General features: G+C 40.3%; 1 long non-coding RNA gene across 2 annotated transcripts; it reads right to left on the reverse strand.

Annotated features, from left to right (window-relative positions):
* Positions 1-347: 347 nt before the first annotated feature.
* On the reverse strand, positions 348-7,132 carry LOC140663833 (uncharacterized). Of its 2 annotated transcripts, none has more exons than XR_012046340.1 (3): positions 6,796-7,132; positions 2,995-6,556; positions 348-2,836 (listed from the first exon to the last, which is right to left on the reverse strand). It is a non-coding gene; the product is annotated as an uncharacterized lncRNA (long non-coding RNA). The 2 variants fall into 2 exon arrangements; XR_012046339.1 differs by having other exon boundaries at positions 348-496; positions 679-6,556.
* Between the last annotated feature and the right edge of the window lie 13,494 nt (positions 7,133-20,626).

Below are 20,626 nucleotides of genomic sequence, written 5' to 3' on the forward strand. Positions count from 1 at the left end.
ATTTCGCGACACGTTGATGCTCCCCCTCTGGCCTTGTTCGCGTCTCCTGCATCAGTAAAAAAGACACGAACTCTCGTTTGCTTCGAATCCAATTTCGAGGTTCGTTGACCTGCGTTTTGCGATTGTTGCGTCTCATTTTCATGATCAGTAGATGCTCGACGCGGATTTTTTTTTCGCTTGACGAATAAATCGTGATCCGCGTTCAACTTACATACTTTTGAAATCTTTTTGCTATATTGTTTTTTATATATGCAATTTTATATAATAATAATATATATATATATATATATATATATATATATATACTATAGATTTTTTTGTATTAATTTTGATTTTTCTTTTGTCACCAGATTGAACAATGCAGTGCAGCGAGCAGTTCTCCAGTTAAGGTAAGTACCTACTTATGGAGTAATCAATATTCAGGGACACCATTCGAAAGGTTGAGATAATTTTGCGAATATTCTCCATATCGGAATGCCACAAAGCGCGATATCATCTATTATATAATTCAAAACAAAACAAAATTATTTCACAATAAAATATTATATTTCTATATTTGATTATCACAAGAATAATCTCATTTCAATATCTCTTTTTATGATAATACGTATATGATGTTTTCTCTCTGTTTTACAATATCATTCGATCGCTTGATATTAAGTGTTCTGTTGTACATACTACGTATCGTCGTCAAGTGGCGCCAGGAAATGCAATCGCAGGCGTATCGAAAGTAGGCCATCTCTTAAGAGCGCCACTCTCCTCGGGGGTTGAAAGGGGTTGGTGGAATGGCGTTTGCCAAAGGACGCGATGAAAGAGAAGCTCGTACAGTCAGTTGTACATCCCGGTACTTCTCTAAAGAAGGACCCACTCTGAGAGACTGAGTGATGCTCGAGAGTCTCTCATACCTGTTAGAAAATGTCCGTGAAATATGTATGCTTATTTTCGCTTTACCGAATCTGCTAATTGGCTAAAAATACTAACCATGCTTGAAATCATCCGCGACATTGCTATTAAGCACAAGCTAACTGTTTACAAGCTAATCGATTAATGTTTTATATTTTTTATCACTTCATCTAAAGTATATTAAAAAAATATAATTTCGTGCAAAAATATACTCACGAAAGACGTTCGGATATTAATAAGTAATTATTATAATAATTAAAATTCAAGATCTACAAGTTAAATTGATAAAAATCTGGAATTGCGAGCTACTCCGTGGAATATTTGTACAATTTAATTTTTTCAGTCATTAAATATAAAATACTGTCCGGCAGTAATTTTTATTCGATATAGAAAGAATCTGGTTCAGCGAGATTTTCACCGATCCTTGAATTGTTATAGCACCGACATCCCCACATTTTCTACCCCTTTCGTACGCCTGCTTGCGTCTCACCGGCGTAAAGTATGATGCGCAGAGTAATTTTAATTACGCGATGCAGCGGCCCTGAATTGTTGCTACCTCGGGGACCTCAGACATATTGAACTAATTCACGTCATTCAGGCGACACTTATTAAACCCGGGAATTCCGTCGGCAAAATGGCAGGATGGGGCAATATGAAGAGGGTGAAGGTCGTAGCGGTGTCCGTGCGCGCGATAAACATCTCCGCGAAACAACTGCTTCTTTAAATTGAAAATGTGCAAACTACTTTTGAATCACGAATCTGTTAAGCTTTGTCTTGAAAAAATACGTCGCGTTCGAATTAACTGTTTGCAGGGAAAAGGAAAAAGAAGCTGACCTTATATTCCGGTGCGATTTCACACCGCGGTAATTAGAGCCACGTACGTCGAGCATTAAAAAGCCATCGTCGAAAAACATAGTAAAGAGAATGAGGAATAGGAGGGAAGAGAGCAAAACGAAGAAGTTCCGCCGTATAATAATCGCCCTGCTTCGGGGTTCGGTAACGAAGGCGAAACAAAACGCTGCACGATATAATCGGTAAATAATAATCAGTGCTGTTGTTATCGGATGGGCATAACGAGCGCTATCCTTAGGTTTTAATGAGCACTAGCCCTAGATTAATATAACGACCCGCGTGTTCCGGGACCGTGACGGCCCGCGTGTAGGCCCGGGGGCCCGGGGGCCCGTGACGTGACACGGTAATCAGACCGCCGTGACGCTTTTAGATGACACGTGTTGACACGGAAAACATTTTTCCTGCTAATACCCCTAAACGATTGTAGCATTTACGAATAAATTATTAATTAATTACCGATTGCAATATGAATACGTTACTTCGTTGATGACATTAGCGTATAATGGTCTTGTGGTCGCTTAGATGACGATTACAAATTAACAATCCGCTTTTGCCCTTTTTTTTCTCTTCATATTTCGCTCACAATATATATTATACGAACAAAGAGAAAGAGAGAAAGAGAGAAAGAGAGAGGCGACGTCGATGTGGATTAATAGTGCGTTTCTTAATTAAAGTTATCAATTGATAATTAGCGATTAATTAAAAGAGCGTCTCTTAAGCGGATACTATTTTTATGTCGTGGCAACAAAAGAGATCTCGCGAATCAATTGCTAATTGGCTGTAATTAGTGACGAATATTTAATTCTCGATATTATCTCCGATTCCGCAATCATTATAAGTTTTGACAGGTTAATCGTGCTGCACAAATAAAAAGAAAAAAGGAGAACAGAAGAAAGAAAGAGAAACGTAATTGGATACCTGCAGAGAAAACGAGGTCTCTCGTTTCTTGTTGCTTCTTTTTTTTTTTTTGTTCAGGAGATCCGTTAATTAATAGTGCTGTATATGCGGAACGATATAACGTGCACGTGGTGCGTCATTGTGTCATGATGTGATTCCGGTCGTGAACGCGTTTGTCATAATTCTGTAATTAATTTTGCCACACAACTAAAGCTGCAGATATATAGACTTTTGTAATTTTTCTTATACATACATTATAAGAAATATTATTAGCTTTTCAGAAATAATAATTTGGCTGCTATTTTAACTGCAATAGAGATAATATTTTTTGAAAACACATACCTCTAAGTGTCTACTTAGGAGCTAATAATTTCAGCACTTCGACAAGTCAAATGATGAAAATATCCTTATATTATTCAGATTGTCGAGCGGTATTATTGTATATATGCGTAAAACAGATAGAAGAAAAAAAGAAGTAATGTCTAATTGCATTAGCGGCGGATCTAGAAAAATTTTCCGCTGCAACACCGCGTAACAGTAGTAGCGAGGAATAATGTGCAGTTTGATGCAGCCGGTACATACGGTTCAAGACGGCACGCAAGTCTGCACTAACATCAGGCCTCATACGTCGTTTCCGGAGGGTGGGCGCACCGACTTCCCTTCTTTTCGAGTCACCTTATATGCTCGATCTTATTCTTCTTTTCCTGTGTGTATGCATGGGTAAGCGTCGCGCTACGATGCGTTGCATCCGAGTAAAGAAAGGATGCTGCTCTCTCTCTCTCTCTCTCTCTCTCTCTCTCTCTCTCTCTGTCTCTCTCTCTCTCTCTCTCTCTCTCTCTTTCTCTTTCCTTTTTTCGCTTTATGACAATTTACAGCGAACACGCGTCCTTTACATACCTCCAGTATTATCATCATCTTGTGATATTTTTTGTGATTACATACATATAAGCATACATTCGCACATAGTAGACATGTTTGGATTTCATCAGCTTGTATTTAACTCCCAGGAGATTATCAGGTATAATTTGTATAATTATCGATAGCCTTGATGTACCACCGAAGCGCATTGCGCGGTCGAAGAAAGATAATTATTTTAGATTTCTCTTGGCGCTGTGGCATTCGGATATAATTTTTTTCCATCACTCTAACTATTGCGCTCTATGACATTTCAATATTAATTTGCCACTTTATGCATAAGTATCATTCGCAAAATTACTGCAATCTGATTATTTGTAGCATTTCTTGGAAGTTATAGTTTCCTGGAAGTCGACAATGGATATCGACTGATTGTTAAGTATCAGCAGAAAATATCGAATTAATAAGTATTAGAGGAACGCACGTGCGTGTCGCTTTAAAAATGATTTATCGTGACTTGAACGATTTAATTTCTCGACTGCGATGTTTGTTTTATCGACCAAAACGTATTCGAATATTCTTGGTACATACATATATAGTGCACAAATATCTATTAGATCTTAAAATTAATTATGAATTGAAACGCTTCGTCCTGCGCGCTCGATGCGATTTAGATACGACAGCACCACAATGATACTTTCACAGCACCCAGTATATAATTTATGAAAGACTTATAGCACACATTACCGTCCGACACATCGCCGCACTGCACAAAGCGCGCTACCAACGCGCAATAGCGTATCCTAATGCGTCATGATGCATAATAATGCATCATAATGCATCATGGTACGCCATAATGTACGAAAATGATTCTCCACTAGGATATACGGGAAGGATTTTCTTTATTTCCTCGCGACTATTAAACGCGATTTCCCGCTGGTACCATCGCCGCAAAATAATCGCATTTGGTGGACCGCACTGCTAATTATTGACTAGATGATGAGCGATATCAAAGAGCAACGCGAAAAATAATACGTACAGTTTACAAACATCTATAACATATTTATCTATCGCATATACGTGTATGTCTGGTAATTTTTGTTTTAAAATCTCAAGAATTATCGAATTATAATATTCCGCATCTTTAATCGAAAGCTGGTATTGAACGAGTCATATTTAACCCGATTATAAATAGCTGTCCTTTTTACTTTTTACCGCGCGTTTTACTCGCCGACGCGCGCTCGAATTACCTCGTAATTTCCAAAGCGAATTCACGCGAAAGCCATCGGCGAGTCTCCCGCGCTCCGGCGATGTATAAAATGCATTTTAAACGCTCACGAGCGCGAACCGGGCGTCGCGTCGAGCGCGATTTATAGTCCCGCATAGTAATCTCCACCCGCGCTCTCTTGTGTATGTCGCGGACATGATGTATATGTCGTAGTAAGCGAAATGAGAGTAGCACGTACATGACACACGCGTGATAGTACGTATGTAACGTAGTTTTCCTGTGTGCGTGAGTCGCGTGGCATATTTATATATATATATATATATATATATATATATATATAATACTTTGTTACTGTACGAAAATTCATGGCACAGTATAACTACATGTTAGTCCCCTGAGTTAGTCTCATTATAGAGTCCCCTAAGTACTGATCCAGCCTGTCACCTCTCGCGAGAGCCCTCATGGTATTTACCACATCCATCTCACAGCTGTATCTTCATACTGTAAAGAAAATTTTTCTGGTACAGTATTATACGCGTGTATCATATCCCGGCGCTGTACAATATTTTCTCGACGGTGCCTGGAGTAATGTTTATCGACTCGTGCGACCGAAAGAAGCTGCGACCGGTAGAAGCGCGACGCGGCCGACGACTTTGACCATGAAACGGGTGACGATTACGTTAATCGTGGTGCCGTCGCGTTTCCCATGGGAATCACCGTCGTAACGTGGTCCTCGCGTGTGCGCTTCGCGTGACATCATCGGTCATACTGTTTTCTAGTCGATGGTCACACGAGGACGTGCTACCGCAGTCGCGTCGTGCATGTCTATGAACCCGTGAACGATTAAGACTTTAATTATACACTGTCGATCTTTACATTTTAAATCTTAGTATATAATGCACACACAACACACACACACACGTGCCAAAGTTGTCAATACATGTGTAGGTGTATGTTTGTGCGTTGTAGATAAATTCCTCGCGCGTGCAATACGTTTCATGTAATTATGTAGTTGCGCTCTTGGTTTTCCTGTTTACTTCTCATTGAAATTACAATCGATGTAACGTCGACTTGCGGAAACGAAATGTACTCCCTTCCCCCCGTCCCGCTCTCAGTTTTTCGACGGGCGCGACAAGGCGCATCGTCGTCATGCGACTCTTATTTTCGTAATTCGCGTACTGGCACGTCGCGTCGTGTAAATTGGATTGGCAGCGGCTCCGCCGCTAGACGTGTTGTTGTCGGTTCTATTAATATGCCAGCGGCGTATGCTATAAATTCTATTCCAACCCACCCCCGGGTACAGCAGCAGCCTTGAGAGGCAAGGACAATCGATCTACCACCCTCCACGTGGACGAAACACGAGTACGCCACACACATACACACATACACACAAACACATAGGCACATACATAGATATGGGAAACTATACTGGCGGAAAAACGCGAGCGTACATACATATACGGACTACATACATAGACGGACGTACGTGTACACCGCGAATTATCGAGCACAACCCACTTTTTAAAATATTTACTTGCTGGAAAAGCAATCGACCGTACCCCGTGCGGCCGACGATTAACTCGACTCTTTGTCGGCAGGCTCTACATCGAAAATCGTCGACGCGCGATGCGGTATTTAGGTACTCTACCAACTGTCGAAATTAATCGTACCACGCTTCTGCGCCCGACTGTGATCTACGTCCGATTCGCTCTAAATCACGGCGCGGATTTAAATGGCGAAACGCCCGCGTATCCACCATTGTGCTCGTCTCGATAAATAACCATCCGAGAGAAACAAAAGTCTGGCACACTGTATATGCTCCTAAGGAAACGAGAATATCTAGAATGAAATATATATATCTATATATATATATATATATATATATATATATATATATATATATATATATACCAAAAATAATCACACTTTTCCCCAACGCGGATATTTTGAGTTAAATTATAGCACAATCATGTTGGGAGAATGGTTACTTGGTGGACTATCTGTCGTACTAATTTAATTTTTTTCCCGATACACACTTACTTGAGAATATATTATTTTACCTTTTTTTCTCGATCGAAATCTCTCTTCCTCTTGTTATTTATCGAAGCAATTACAATAGACACGCGAACAATTCTACGATCTGTCGCCGCTTTGCCTTTGACCCTTGTGCCCATTAGCATCGATGACTTCCAATTACGCGACGTCAATCTGCCACTACTGACGTCATCTCGTGTTAGTGCTCCTTTAACGTGCATCCAACGTGTATTTACGCTTTCACGTACGTGTCCGCGCGGTAGAGTCAATCGCGACACGCGCGTGCCTACACGCGTTACCCGCAAAACTCCTGGCAAAACACGGCTATTTATAGCGGAGCGTATATGTAGCCCATTGGCGTAAGCGTGCTCTTCAATTAGCGGGAATACATTCGGGTTGCACCGAATGGCGACAAGTCGCTTGACCTGCGCATCTCGATGTTGAATTGGTTTATAGTCATATGTATTTTTACGAGTATTCCAAGCAATGAACAAGCAGATTTTCGAGTGATTAAACTGCACTTTGTTATCAAATCGGAAATTTGCAAAAGTATCGCGTTTGGCAAATTGATTATTAAATAATGTTGCAATAAAAAATGATAAATGCGATATATTTCATGCCATAGCGCTTTTCGAAAAGGATTAAATTCGATTGCGATTCGATGTTTGCTCCAAATATTATATTTGAAAACTTTATCTTCCAATTCGAAATAATCAAAGAGAAATGCCAGCGAATTAGAAGAATTGATCTTCCAATAAATCTATAATTAATCTAATTGATTTTTATTTAGTCTCGAAACTAGTCAACATATAGCCTCTTTGTTATACTGACAATTTCATAAAAGGATTAACTGTTATGATCACTATAATTAATCTATCTAACTTTTACTCATTTGAATGTGTATAATTAATGTGTATAATGTATTTAGTGAAACGAATATAAACTCGCGAGAGCTGCCGCGTACGGAAACGTATGTAATAAATTATTGTAATTTACGTAAATGAAAATAATAAAGGTTAGTTTTGATTATGCAAAAAAGACGAGAGAGAAAAGGATTTAAATTCAATGTTCCGATATCTTTGCAACGTCGTGTGTAAACGCAATACGTGACACTCTACATTGTATAAGCCCTATAATGTTGCTGTTGTATCGATATCGAAATGTCGATTTCCTTCTCGCTGTTTGTAACTTTCGCGCGCGACGGCTGCGTTCAAGCGAGAGACGAGAACGAAGAACAAACGAATCGATATTACGAATCGGAATATCAAAGATCAGAAAGACGTCCCACATAGTATGCCTCGCTAATCCCGATTGAAACGCGAGCGCTTTCCCGCATCGCGACGCAACATATTGTATCGTGAATATCGCGATCGATGAACTTTTGAACGCAAGGATGCTCGCGGACAATCAGCCCGAGATCGTGATGCAAGAATCGACATGAATCGGCTCAGCTTTATTAAGTGCAAATTTATTCGACTATCGAGAGGCTCCTTTCCATACCGGGGAATAATTTATACGTCTAGTACGGCGTCTTAAAACGCAAAGGGATAATTATAAGTAGAATTTCGCGCTCCTACTTTATCTGAGCTACTTTATTTAAGTGAATATTATTTAGAACGATGTATAAAAAAAGAAAAAAAAAAACGTATAACCATAACTATCTCTTATTGCGTCATAATCGGATGTATACACATATGATTATGAAGACATTTTAATCTCTTTGCTCCTACGTAGCTCTCTCCTTCTTCGAACGAGATCAAGATAAAATACATTGTTCGCGCTAAGATCGTGTGTCAGATTCGTCTTTGAATTAGAATCGTCATACATGGTTGATTTGGTATCCGCTAGAAAATTCCGGCCTTCACTTGTCACAATTTATTCGATGAGATGATTCATGATCACGTGTGTGTCACGGACGGAGAACGCTGGCGCGGAGAAACGTACGAGGCAAATCATTGTCACTTATACGAGTTGAGAAAAGGCCCGTTCCTCTCCCTTTGGAGGATGTTGTTATGTTTCTTGCGATTTTATCATTATTCACCACTCAAACACTCAATTCATTAACTCGCCTCGCGGACTCGGCACATCGGCGGCGCTTAGCTCTGCCTAGCACCTCCTGGCACTAACACTATCTGCCTTTGACTGCCATTATCTGCCTTCTGGCGCCACAACACGCCCCGAAATCAGAATTTAATTTCTATGATAAGAAGAAAAGATTCGATAACAGAGAAAGATTTAGACATTTTATTGTTAGTTATTTTTATGATTTTAGAAGAAACTTTAATCTAGAAAGAAATAAAAAATAAATTGTTTTTATTTAGTTTGCTTATTATTAACAAACTGACTCAGATATTCAACATAGTTTAATCTGAATATTATTATATTTTGAATTTTTTATGCACAGAGAGAAAGCACTCATAAATGATTTCAAAAAATGGTGCATCACAATTACCTATTTAATCGCAACTATTGTCATTTCATTTTGTATCTTTTCATATTTCTAACTGAGTCTCACGCTATAAGACATTTTTCCAGAATCAATCTGGATAGCGAATAACCAAATTTGCAATATCGTGCGGTAAAGTCTAATGAACGGTATATGTAATAACAGTCCTTATTGATGTTTGATGATTACTTCTATCGACTCAAGCGATTCACGATTCCATTAGTGATGAGCCGCGCTAATCGCGCGAGTCCGCTCGACTGAATCTTATGCGCGCATCTGCATAAGAAATGCAAGGTACGAAACGGTGGCCGTAATTAACGAGCCAAGTCGAAGTCACGTCATCGCCTGCATCGTGACCGGAAAACTTACGGCGCTGCAATTTTCAGACGATATGTATGCAAGCCGCGATAACGTCCGCCCCGATTTACTCTTGGTCTGGTAATTTATTTGTTATGGCGGGATTAACCTTCTCTCTCTCTCCCTCTTCCCCTCTTTCTCTTTAGACTACTAGTTTATCCAGGCCGATGTATAGAAGAAGTGACGTAAGAAAGGTTCGTTAGAAGAGGACGAAAGATGATCGCGAAAAATAAATGATATAAACTTCGCGCATTCATCGAGAGATAGGTGGCCTCTCTTCCTTAAGAAGGAAGAGCGGTATCGTCCTCTTCCTTCCCTCTTCCTCTCTTTCTCTTCCGCTTTCGCTCTTTTTTTTCTTTCGCGTGCCACTAGATTTATGTCGACGTTTCGCCCTTTCGGTCCTCTGTTGATAATAAATATACCGGGCCGTTATCGCGAGCACACCGGTGCGAGTGAAAGAGGGAAAGAGAGAGAGAGAGAGAGAGAGAGAGAGAGAGAGAGAGAGAGAGAGAGAGAGAGAGAAAGAAAAGCACGACAAGTGCGTACGTATTAACGATGCGTGACTTCCGTGACACGCGATAAATGCAAATTCAGGGGAGCCATCCGTGAAAACGGTACCACGTGGCGCTGAATGACAAAGAAACGGAGGGAGTTGTACGAGGACATGAATATTATGTCAACTGTCTATACTGTCGACGTTAATAAAATGCGTGGCAGCGACAGGACGCGTGCATCCCGCTCGTTATCATGCGGCTTTTATCGACGGGCGTAAATCCCGGGCGCAATTAGCGAGACCACTGATTTCTGATTAATTTATGTCCGTTGCCGACAATTAGTAAAATCGTCGATCGTTTCACCGAGGGACGTCGGTGTTTCTCGCGGGCCTACTCGATCACCATCTTTTTCCACGTGACTAACGAGCCGTCGTCGCCGTCGTTATATCGAAATCGTATTCCTGACCATTCTAGAACACACTATGCAGAATAACATAACGCTTGGCGCCATGGTGCTACGTTATTGGCCGTTACCGCTCAAGTAATAACGACCGTGTCTCGGCGCCAAGAGTGTAGTCGGCTTTTGCTTACGACGAGCATCGACTTTAGCGAACGAATAATTTTCCAATCATCGATAGGTAATTAAGTATCCCACCTCGTTTCTGAGATGTGCTTTACGAGGAAAGGATCTCAGTAAAGATTATTTAAAAATCTAAAACTATATATACTATTTATGGCGCTCTAACTTATTGCCAAATATTAAGCAATCGATATTAAAAAGTAAAATTGTAAAAGTAGATAGGATGATATGGAGAATTTGTTATAATTATACAGATATACGTATACACGTATATATTTCGTAAAAATACTTATATCCATAATATTTATTTGTATTCAAATCGAAACGATTAGTATTTACAGATTAATAAATAACGTTGTTCTTAAAAATTATGTAAACGATAATAATAATAAATATGTAAAAATCATATAAAATTATGTAAATTAATAAAATTAATTTTTTATTATTTTTACATAATATCTTTATACTATTTTATTATATTTTTTTATATAGGAAAGAGAAAGAAAAGATATTATCTTTTTATAGAACACTAAATTCCTCTTCTATAACATAATCTCTGTTTATAACTAAATATTCGCTATATTCAACTGTGTACTTCGAAAAGACTTGTTTTGCCGGAAACTGTCGTATTATGAGACATGAGAACAACAATGTTCGCAGGAAAAATAGCGCGTAGGATCGCGCATAACGGTACGGAGAAACAAGAGAAATGCCAAGAGAGAGGTAGCTCGCGATATATTCGAATAAAACGATCGCGGTGGACTAGCGTCTAAAGTCTAAATGCCGTCGAGGCGCAAACGGCAAGAGACTGCAATTGCAGCAGCGGAAGGAACGAGGAAGAGAAGAGGAAAACGATGTGAGAATAGCACTTAAATCGTTTTACGGATGTCGTCGGTAACTATTTCTATCGCGTCGCCGCGGCACGAGCCGAGACGACACGCGACACGACGGGACGAGACGAGACGAGACGAGACGAGACGGGACGGGACGGGACGGGACGGGACGAGATGAGAGGAGACGAAACGAAACGGGACGCGAGAATTTTGTCGCGCGAGATCGCGCCTTTTACTGCTTCGCAGTGAGAGACGGAGGGCCTCTTGTGCGGACGACGACGACAACGACGACAACGACGACGACGACGACGACGACGACGACGACGACGACGACGACGGATTCCGCAGCCGCGAAGTGCATTCGTTGTCGGGACCGCGCGGCGAGGTGGGACGAGAGATTAATGAGGCTGTGTCGCCGACGCGCGTGGAAACCAGACACCTACGGCCCTGTTTCCATTTCACCGCCATAATACGAATATACACATACGAGTCGAGAGCAACGCGCGTAGGCAGACGCGCGACAGATATCGTAATCGCACGTAGCAATTAAGAGTCGAGAAAAGTGGTGTCCGTCTGGAAGGAATGGACCGATCGGCATACAGGGCAGATTATTCTTTTTCGAGACGAGACGAGGAGAATATAAAAAGAGAAAGATATCAAGGTCCGTGGTTCTTGTAACATTCGACTCGTTTGTAATTTCGTCCATGGGTTTTGTTTTTTTCTCGGTTTCTATATATTTCTCGTAATATTAATCATAATTATACATCAACAATTAATGCGCAACTTTAAAAGTGCCATAAATAATACATTTTATTTATTTATTTCAGTATAGATACGTTATATTTTACGTTAAACGTATAAACTCCCATAATAATACTAATTGCCAATAACTTTACGTCAGTATTCTGGATTTCGAATGAATCGTCTTTGCCTTCGCCTTTATACACGTATCGTATTTATACGCCGCAATTAAACACCAACGCGGGCGTTAGAGGATAATCTCCGAAATTTACGAGTGTCTCCAAGACTAAGCCGCCCTATAAATTTAATCGAAACGGCATCGGAATTGTCGGGATCGGTTTTGCGATAGTCATTGCGCGTCTCTCTGAGCAAAATGTTTAATTGGTATTTGTTTGGACCAACGGAAATGTCACTGTTACGAAACGTTGCCTCGTGAAAGTACAAAACGCTCATTGGGGTTTAAGCTCATGACGCACGTATGTACCGGGTGTCTGGTTTAAATCCGCCTGTGAAAACAGGTCAAGGTATAAGTCGGCTATCACGGCGACGGTGACTTGCGTAAGAAATCCGGCTTCGTCGCATGGATTAGCAGCAGGAACGTTATTACGTACTCAAATATGAATTGTCTTTGTTATCAATTCTCTTGGATTATTCGTGAAGGCTATAACATGGGTATTTGAACCGTCATTTTATTTCACGTTAATTTTTCAAAAAAATCTCCTTTTATTGTTTACAGTTCTTTAACGGGATTTATAAACATCTCGCTCTCGAGACTTAATTGCCAAGATGTACCCTGAAAATTGAAATGTTGCAAATGATGTGCTATTATAAAATTTTCGCCGTAGAAGAATCACTCATTATTAGAATTTTATCCAACGATTGTGAGAAATTTCTTACGGCATAGCGTTATATTTATTTCGTGCGTTTCTAACGGTAGATCGAAACACGATTGTTGCTGGCAGTACCTGTTTACATCGTATTTCATTAGCACGCGCGGTACATCGCGCAGTAAAAATTTCGCATTCCATTCTGGCGTACAGAATGGATCGAAACGGAACGCCGTCATCCCGAGAGGGCAAGGAACGGGAACGATAATTGAAACAACTGCGATCGGTAAATGCCTCGGTATACACACACACTATTCCTATTGCTAGAGTATGGCAAGTAATAGGAAACGTATTGTCCTCGGCATCGACGACGAAGTTCGTCGTGAAACGTACGTACGTAGGTGCGCGCGCGCGCGCCCGCGCCCGCGCGCGGCTCTCGTTGTTGCTGCCCGTGAAAGAAATTGGATTCAATGGAAATTGTGAAGCGGTCGCGTATGGTTGAAATTCCCGATGCGTAATACCGGCGACGCGACGAGGGCGAAACGAGACGGAGAGTGCAAGAGAGTGACATGAATGGAATACGAGGGCGCGCCGTAGAGAGGTAGAACGATGATGACGATGATGACCTACTCGATAAGAAACGGGGTGGAATAATAACATCGTTATCCGCATTGCACTTATGAAACCGGCGAGGCCGTGCCAGGCCTCGCGATTGTTTTGAATCGGACTTTCCGATGTAATGAAAAACATTCCTAGTGACTTTACAATTGTTCAGTGGAATGACTTTTAATTTCATGTCACATGACAGCCCGTGTCATTATTATTTTCTACATTAAAATATTCACACATGACATTTCATATTATTACAATCTCAGAACGTTTTACTCCATTATTTTTACATCGGATTTTACTTAACGGATTAGTATTTAACGTATATATTTTGAAAATAAGGTAAAAAAAAATATATATATCGCGGGTATTATTGCATTTAAAGAGCGATGAAAAAGATCGTAAAAATGTCAAATATCGATATCGTAAATTTTACATTTCAACATCATAGAGATGATGAAGGATAATGCAAATTATAATATTAATTGCTTTTGATATCGTTGACAAATCTATCTGTAAAAATAGACTTTTGCGTCACGATCTAACGACGACGTTAACGCACCCACCGATCGAGGAACTTTCCATCCGCCGTTACGTTGGAATTGTTTGGGCTCCTCGACCGGCGTCTCCCAGCGTAGCGCGCGTGCATACAAATGGTCACCAGTTAGCGAAACGATGTAGTCATGAATAGGAGCACGGTTGTAATGTTGTTCCAGGAAAAAAAAAAAAAAAAAGAAAAGAAAAAAATTGCCACTGCTACTTCGCAGGCGACGGCGTTTCGATACGCGCGTGATGTACAAATTCCGTGCAACTTCCGGCCGTGCAAACGCATCCTCTCGACTCACTCTTGCTCTTTTATCTCTTCTTTTTCCCTTCGGTGCCCCTCTGCGTTACACGGGCGGTTACACGCTTCGCATGCAGATGATCGCGCGCATGTATCGCACGTAAGTACCCACACGCGTGTGTCCACGAGTTACGGGCACGGCCGGCTCTCCGTCGATGCAACTGATTCATATGCATTTTAATGTAGGAAGCTTTAACGACTTACATAATGAAGTAATTTGTTTCCTCTCTTTCCGAGTGCGCACGGGAAGGCTTTCGCGCAATGAAATTAGAAAGTGCATGTGTATATCTGTATGTGTTGAGATGGCATTTACGATATGTTAATGTACAATGCCGATTGCAAAATGTATAACGCCCTGAATGCGCAGTTGCATCCTCATGCACGTTAATCGCTTGTATAGCTAAGATGATAAGGCGTCTTAAACTTCCAAGGCGTAGTCTGCTTTTGTGATATATACGCTCTTGAATATTCTTGTACATTTCTTAAATTTCATTTTCTGATTTTGTATCTGCTCCTAAAATTTTCATATTTGATAACAGAAAGTTATTGAATTTAATTTTTTTTATTTATTTAATATATTTAATTTTTTTATTTGTATCATTATTGTTGGTTTTACGAGTTTTAAAAGCAAATTTATTGAGCAAACATGAATTATTCGCGTAAGTCTTACGCTAATCGCGAATACGTATACACAGACTTCCGGTTTCCATCGCCGAAAGGAAGAACGGAGGAGGAATAAGATGGAGAGAGAGGTAGGAGGAAAAGGAGGAGGCGGAATCAACGTCTCACTCTTACGCCGGAACGGAAGTCGAACCGCTTCGACAAGTTCGGGACCATCCGCTGAACGCGATTCCTGTGCAACTCTTACGCGGCACGTCCGGTTTCCGGCTCGTTAGACAGTATGGGACCGTTCACCTCGCATTCCGTTCGTCATACTCCACGTCTTCCTTAGGGTTTTAGAGATTTTTTTTCCGGTTAAATATGACACATAGAATATACTTAAGAACGCGTATATCTCTTTTTTTTCGACAATTTTCCTCCCAAAATTTATTAAATTAATTAAATATTATTAATGTAAAAAAATCAATGTTTAAATTTGACGATAATTTTATCTTAGTTGTTCAATTACCCTTTCCTGTTTATGCTACAATTTTAAACGTGCAACGCGAGACATTTAATTTATATGTTATACGTGATCTAAATTTGTACATGTAAGCTTTCGCGAGAACTGTTGTAGCTCTAATAATAAAATGTTATTCTATATTCTATTCTATTCTATTTTCGCACGTAGCTCTGGCTTTTAGCACAACGTGCATAAATCTATATATAGATTTCGGAAAATATAACAGTGAATCGTTTCCTTGGGGAGACATGCGACAATAAAATCTCTGTTGAAAATAGCGCTTACGTGCGCGAGAATTCGCGTAACGATTGTCCCGTGAAATTTTACGAGACTCACCGGTAAAAAAAAATTTTCTCGCTCTTGGCACGGTTTTCGCGCCATAATGATATTCCGAAGGTCTTCCATGTCAGACGTTTATTTTGCCCACGAGGTGAATATCAGCAGACTAAACAAATAAAACATTATCGAGATCTATCTTGTCGCGGGCTGTGATACAGCGGTAAGGTTGCTAGAAATGTTCGTTGATTTAAGCTGTGTATTTTGTACGTAGTGCTTTGTAAAAGTGTCGCAAAAAAAAAAAAAAAAAATTACATTTCGTTCTACATTTCGCGTGCAATAATGATATTCCGAAGGTCTGTTATACGTATGTGTTTACATTTTTTTGTTCACGATACGAATATAACGTAGCGTGTATTCGATAAAAAAAACGTTTCCCAGAGCCAACTTGTCACAACAATCTGATAGCATAGATTACAGGCGCGACATATGTAGATTAAGGCCACGTATTTTGTGAAACTCTTGTTTATGAACATAGTCGCGCGAAGAGACACGTATCGCATCGTGTCCGCGAATGTCTTTACATAATGACGAATGTTGTCGGAAATGCGTATTTTTCGAAAATAAGAAAATCATTCAAGGTGAAAACGCGTAACGACAGTGTACAAATATTAATGGAAGCAGATAAGAAAATCAATCAAGTTTAACAACGTGCGTGTCAATTAATCGTTAACATGTATAATGAAATGTCTTTGTATAACAGTAAGCCAGAAAGATTTTATTTATTCGCTTGTGCTCGTTAAATTGTGTATTCGCTATTTATCGGGTTTAAATTCTCCCTTATAAAAAGGTTATCGTTTTTAATTCGTTATATCTCGAGGGAGAGTAGGTTTAATTTTTTAGCGTCACTCGCGCCGATTTCCGATCTCTTTTGGTACGCTGACAGGAACTCCTTGTCACGCGAGAGAAATCATTTTTCGTTTCTTTATGAGAGATTGTACGCTACGCGTCCTCGACGTTGGCGATCTATTACGGCGCTATTCTACGGCCGGATATACATAATGTAACAAAAGCCATACATTTTCTACAACTTTCTTTAATGAGTTTACGTTAGCATTTCGTTCCTTTATGACGATTAATTATGCTCGAACTGGTCATTTGTAGTAAGAAATCTAATTTCTGACACATGCAAATAGTATATATGTTAGGCTATTTTTTACAATTTATTTACATACTTGAAAATCTTGCGAGTGTTATGCAACTAAATAACTTAAATACATTTCCTATGGAAAAAGATTTCTGAACTGTCAAATCAAGTGACACAAACGTACAAGTTATACAAGCGTGAGTCAGATTTTGCGATGTTTTGCTCGAAGAAGTTTTCACGGTTCGCCAGCGGCATGAAAGCTTTAGAGAGAGCGTTCACGAAGGAATGTTGAAAAATATTTACGCTGTGGTCAGAGACCCGCCGTCAGTGACCGGCGACTTTCCATGCCTCTGAATGGTCATTGTCCCTAAAGAAGAACGAAAGCCGTAAACGTAGAACACATAGAACACGCAGGACGTGCGTTGCTCTTTCGCACCGTGTAAACATGCGGCATCGTCGACCTGGAACAGCCTTGGGTCTCCCGAAGGAAGGAAGAGCAGCCATTTGTTAGTGCTTAGGTAACGAGCGGAGGTGATGCTTCTCTGTGTGCGAACGACTGATACTCGTCCCTCCCCGCACTCTCTCCGTCTCGAGAGGACCCGGGATTTAGTTTAATCTCCTTTGCCGACGTGTAACGAGCCCGTAACGCATCTAATTGTTGTTATTATACACGAACAATTTCGCTTACCTCGACATTCATTATAGTAATGCCGCGTCATTCGCGGTTATTGCGCGACTGGCATTTGATGTTTCGAAATGTTATCTCTGGCGTTTCGTGTATCTGATCCGTACCGTTAAACTACTTAGAGGATAATGACGCGTTGCAAATCCGATCGAATGTTCATGTGTAGGTATTTGCGATGAGAATTCTATGAGAACTTAACCGCTAACCAAAAGTATTTTAGATCCGGTTATTATATATTATTTTCGCATTAGCAATAATAAGACTATTAAATTATTCGTAAGAATTTTAACCGATTTTCCATGATGTATTGATATACATATATTACCACGGATAATTTTTTCTTTAAATCAGGGGATTGAAAGCAATGAATATTAATGAGAATTAATTAAATTAAAATTAATATGGTAATCTCGGACAATAGTTTGATCTATAAATGACTTTGCCGATTTTTATTAGTACATTATAACCTTCTAAATCAAATTATCCAATTTGTAAAAATAAACTACATTCAAAAGATGTAAAGTAAATTCTTGAAAAGTCCCATCTTGTGACAGAAATATTTGTCCAACCAGACAAACGAGAAACGCGTCCGTCAATCGGATTGTCTTTGTCACGGTTTTCCCGCGCTCTCTCCTCGAATTTTGACAAATTTCTTCGCTCTCAGATAACCCCGAGGCACCTCGAGATCCCACGAGGCGACGCTATCTCCGAGAATAAAACGTGACCGTTCACCGATCGTCGAGGGTATCGCACAGTCTCGAATCGGGATTTCTTTCTCGAATCCCCCTCGACTTATCGACGTCCATCTTCATCCGCTCTTTCGGCCAAACGTCTGGAAACTCCGGGTGCATTGTGGTCTATCTCCATTCAATGGAACGCGCAATACGGTCCGTTCCTCCGTCTCTCGTAACTACTAGACTCGAAATGGAAAATGGTGCGCGACGAGATGGGAGGTTTCCTTACAGCAACGCGTACCGCTCGCTTTCAGAATGTCGCTGATCGCCTTTCCGCTAGATAGGAACACGTGCTGCAGGCGTTGAAGTAGCGTATTTCAGTAACGACAATTTTCGCTCGCATTCGTATGTTTCGTGTGTGTTTGTACGTACATAACATACACGTTTATATTCGAAATAAAATAAATACAATACATACTTTTATAAATTAGTTAATGCATGCGTTGACGAAAATTTACGTAAAATTACAAGTTGATCAGTGAGCGAGCTAGTTTTAAAGAACGCGTTTCTATCGTCATGAAAGGACGCGCCTGCATTCCCACGTGGCAGGGTTCACACCCACGGTCGGCTGTGAAACTCGGTCACGCCGTTAGTGCGTCGATATGACGACGAGATTGTCATCGGTAGCGTCATCGACTCGGTCGCAGCCCGCCCTCGTACGGATCATCGTGCTATCGGCGTCTATCTTGCCTCGAGCCCTAGAAAGGATCACTCGATTTCTCAAGGAAATAACGAGGTCGTTCACTGTGTGATGCAGTTGTCGGTCGATTTTGTGTCAACGTTGTCACGATTTTGATCTGAATTGAATAGAGGAAAGCCAGCCACGCGTTCCGAAGGGCCACCCTCTCGTCCTTGGATCACGGGAATACGCTTTTTTGCCCGCTCTTTATTTTCGCGCCCGAAATCCAGGGCCGATTAGAAATGTCGGGTCGCAGCGCGGCACGACATGAAACCGGGACGTTAATGGAAGGAGCTCAGACCGTACTGGTAATCCAACGGGCCTATCCATCTCAGTGCTGGACCGTGGAAATTCGAATCTCCAAAGCTACTTTGTCGCACGCCAACTACCTTTCTCCCTTCTCGCCATCCTCGTTTTATTCGACTTTCCTTCCTTGTGGTAAAACGTCAAGATGTGGCGTAGAAATAGGATACAATGAGAAGCAACGACGCACAATTTCGCAGAAATTCGCGTAAGAGAAATACATGTACTGCTTTTATCATAAATATGTTTTATTGTATTAAGCTATGTGAATTGTAAAATACGCATGGGATGTGTCAAGAAGTTATAATATTTCAGAAATTATTTTTATATTAGATCTATGAGGAAAAATTATATTCTATATTATAGTTGATAGATTTTATTCTATAATGACTTGTACGAATTAAAGTATTTTAAAAAATTACATTTAAATTTTATTTGAATACATTTCTCTAAATAATATGATATATATATAAGTTATATGACAAGAAAAATATTTCGTTTAAAGATCAATCTAAACAAATAAGCGATTCGCAAAATATATTTATTTATTTTATTTAAATATCTATAAAATATCGAGAATCTTTTTTTTCATATCAAACACATACACACTAAATGGACGAATAGTTTCTTATCTCAAATATATTATCACATTACATTGAAGCACTTGTCGTACAGGTTTGCTAGAGAATTGTTCACCGAGCGGGATCTACATGCTTTCCCGCCAGCCAAAGCGGCAATCTCCCTATAACCCTTGCTTGTAAGCGGCTGTACACTCCCTCACTTGCATCCCTCGCTTCGGGACCGCCATTCGGCTTCCATCGTAACGAGCTTTGATCTCACAGTAGTGCAGTCCCCGTATCGGCTACTCGACACCTTTGTGTACCCATTGCGACATTGCTAAACGTGCAAACAGCTTCAGATGAAGTGGAGCACAATATAAACCCCGCAGTCGCACTTAAGAATTCCCGTTTACATAACTCCGCATTTGTATACGCGAAAAACTTGAAGGCAGAAGATATTATAAGACGACGTTAGATCGACGCGAGGTTTATACTCTTTTATATTTTTTTCTTTTTTTTTTACGAGATTGGATAAAATTTGAGTAATCATGTCAATTAAGCGCGAGTCGGAACGTTCTTATACAACGTTGAAAAACTCAAAGGCAATTTCCTGGATATT

This window comes from Anoplolepis gracilipes, chromosome 3, assembly GCF_047496725.1.
Source record: "Anoplolepis gracilipes chromosome 3, ASM4749672v1, whole genome shotgun sequence".
Lineage (NCBI taxonomy): Eukaryota > Metazoa > Arthropoda > Insecta > Hymenoptera > Formicidae > Anoplolepis > Anoplolepis gracilipes.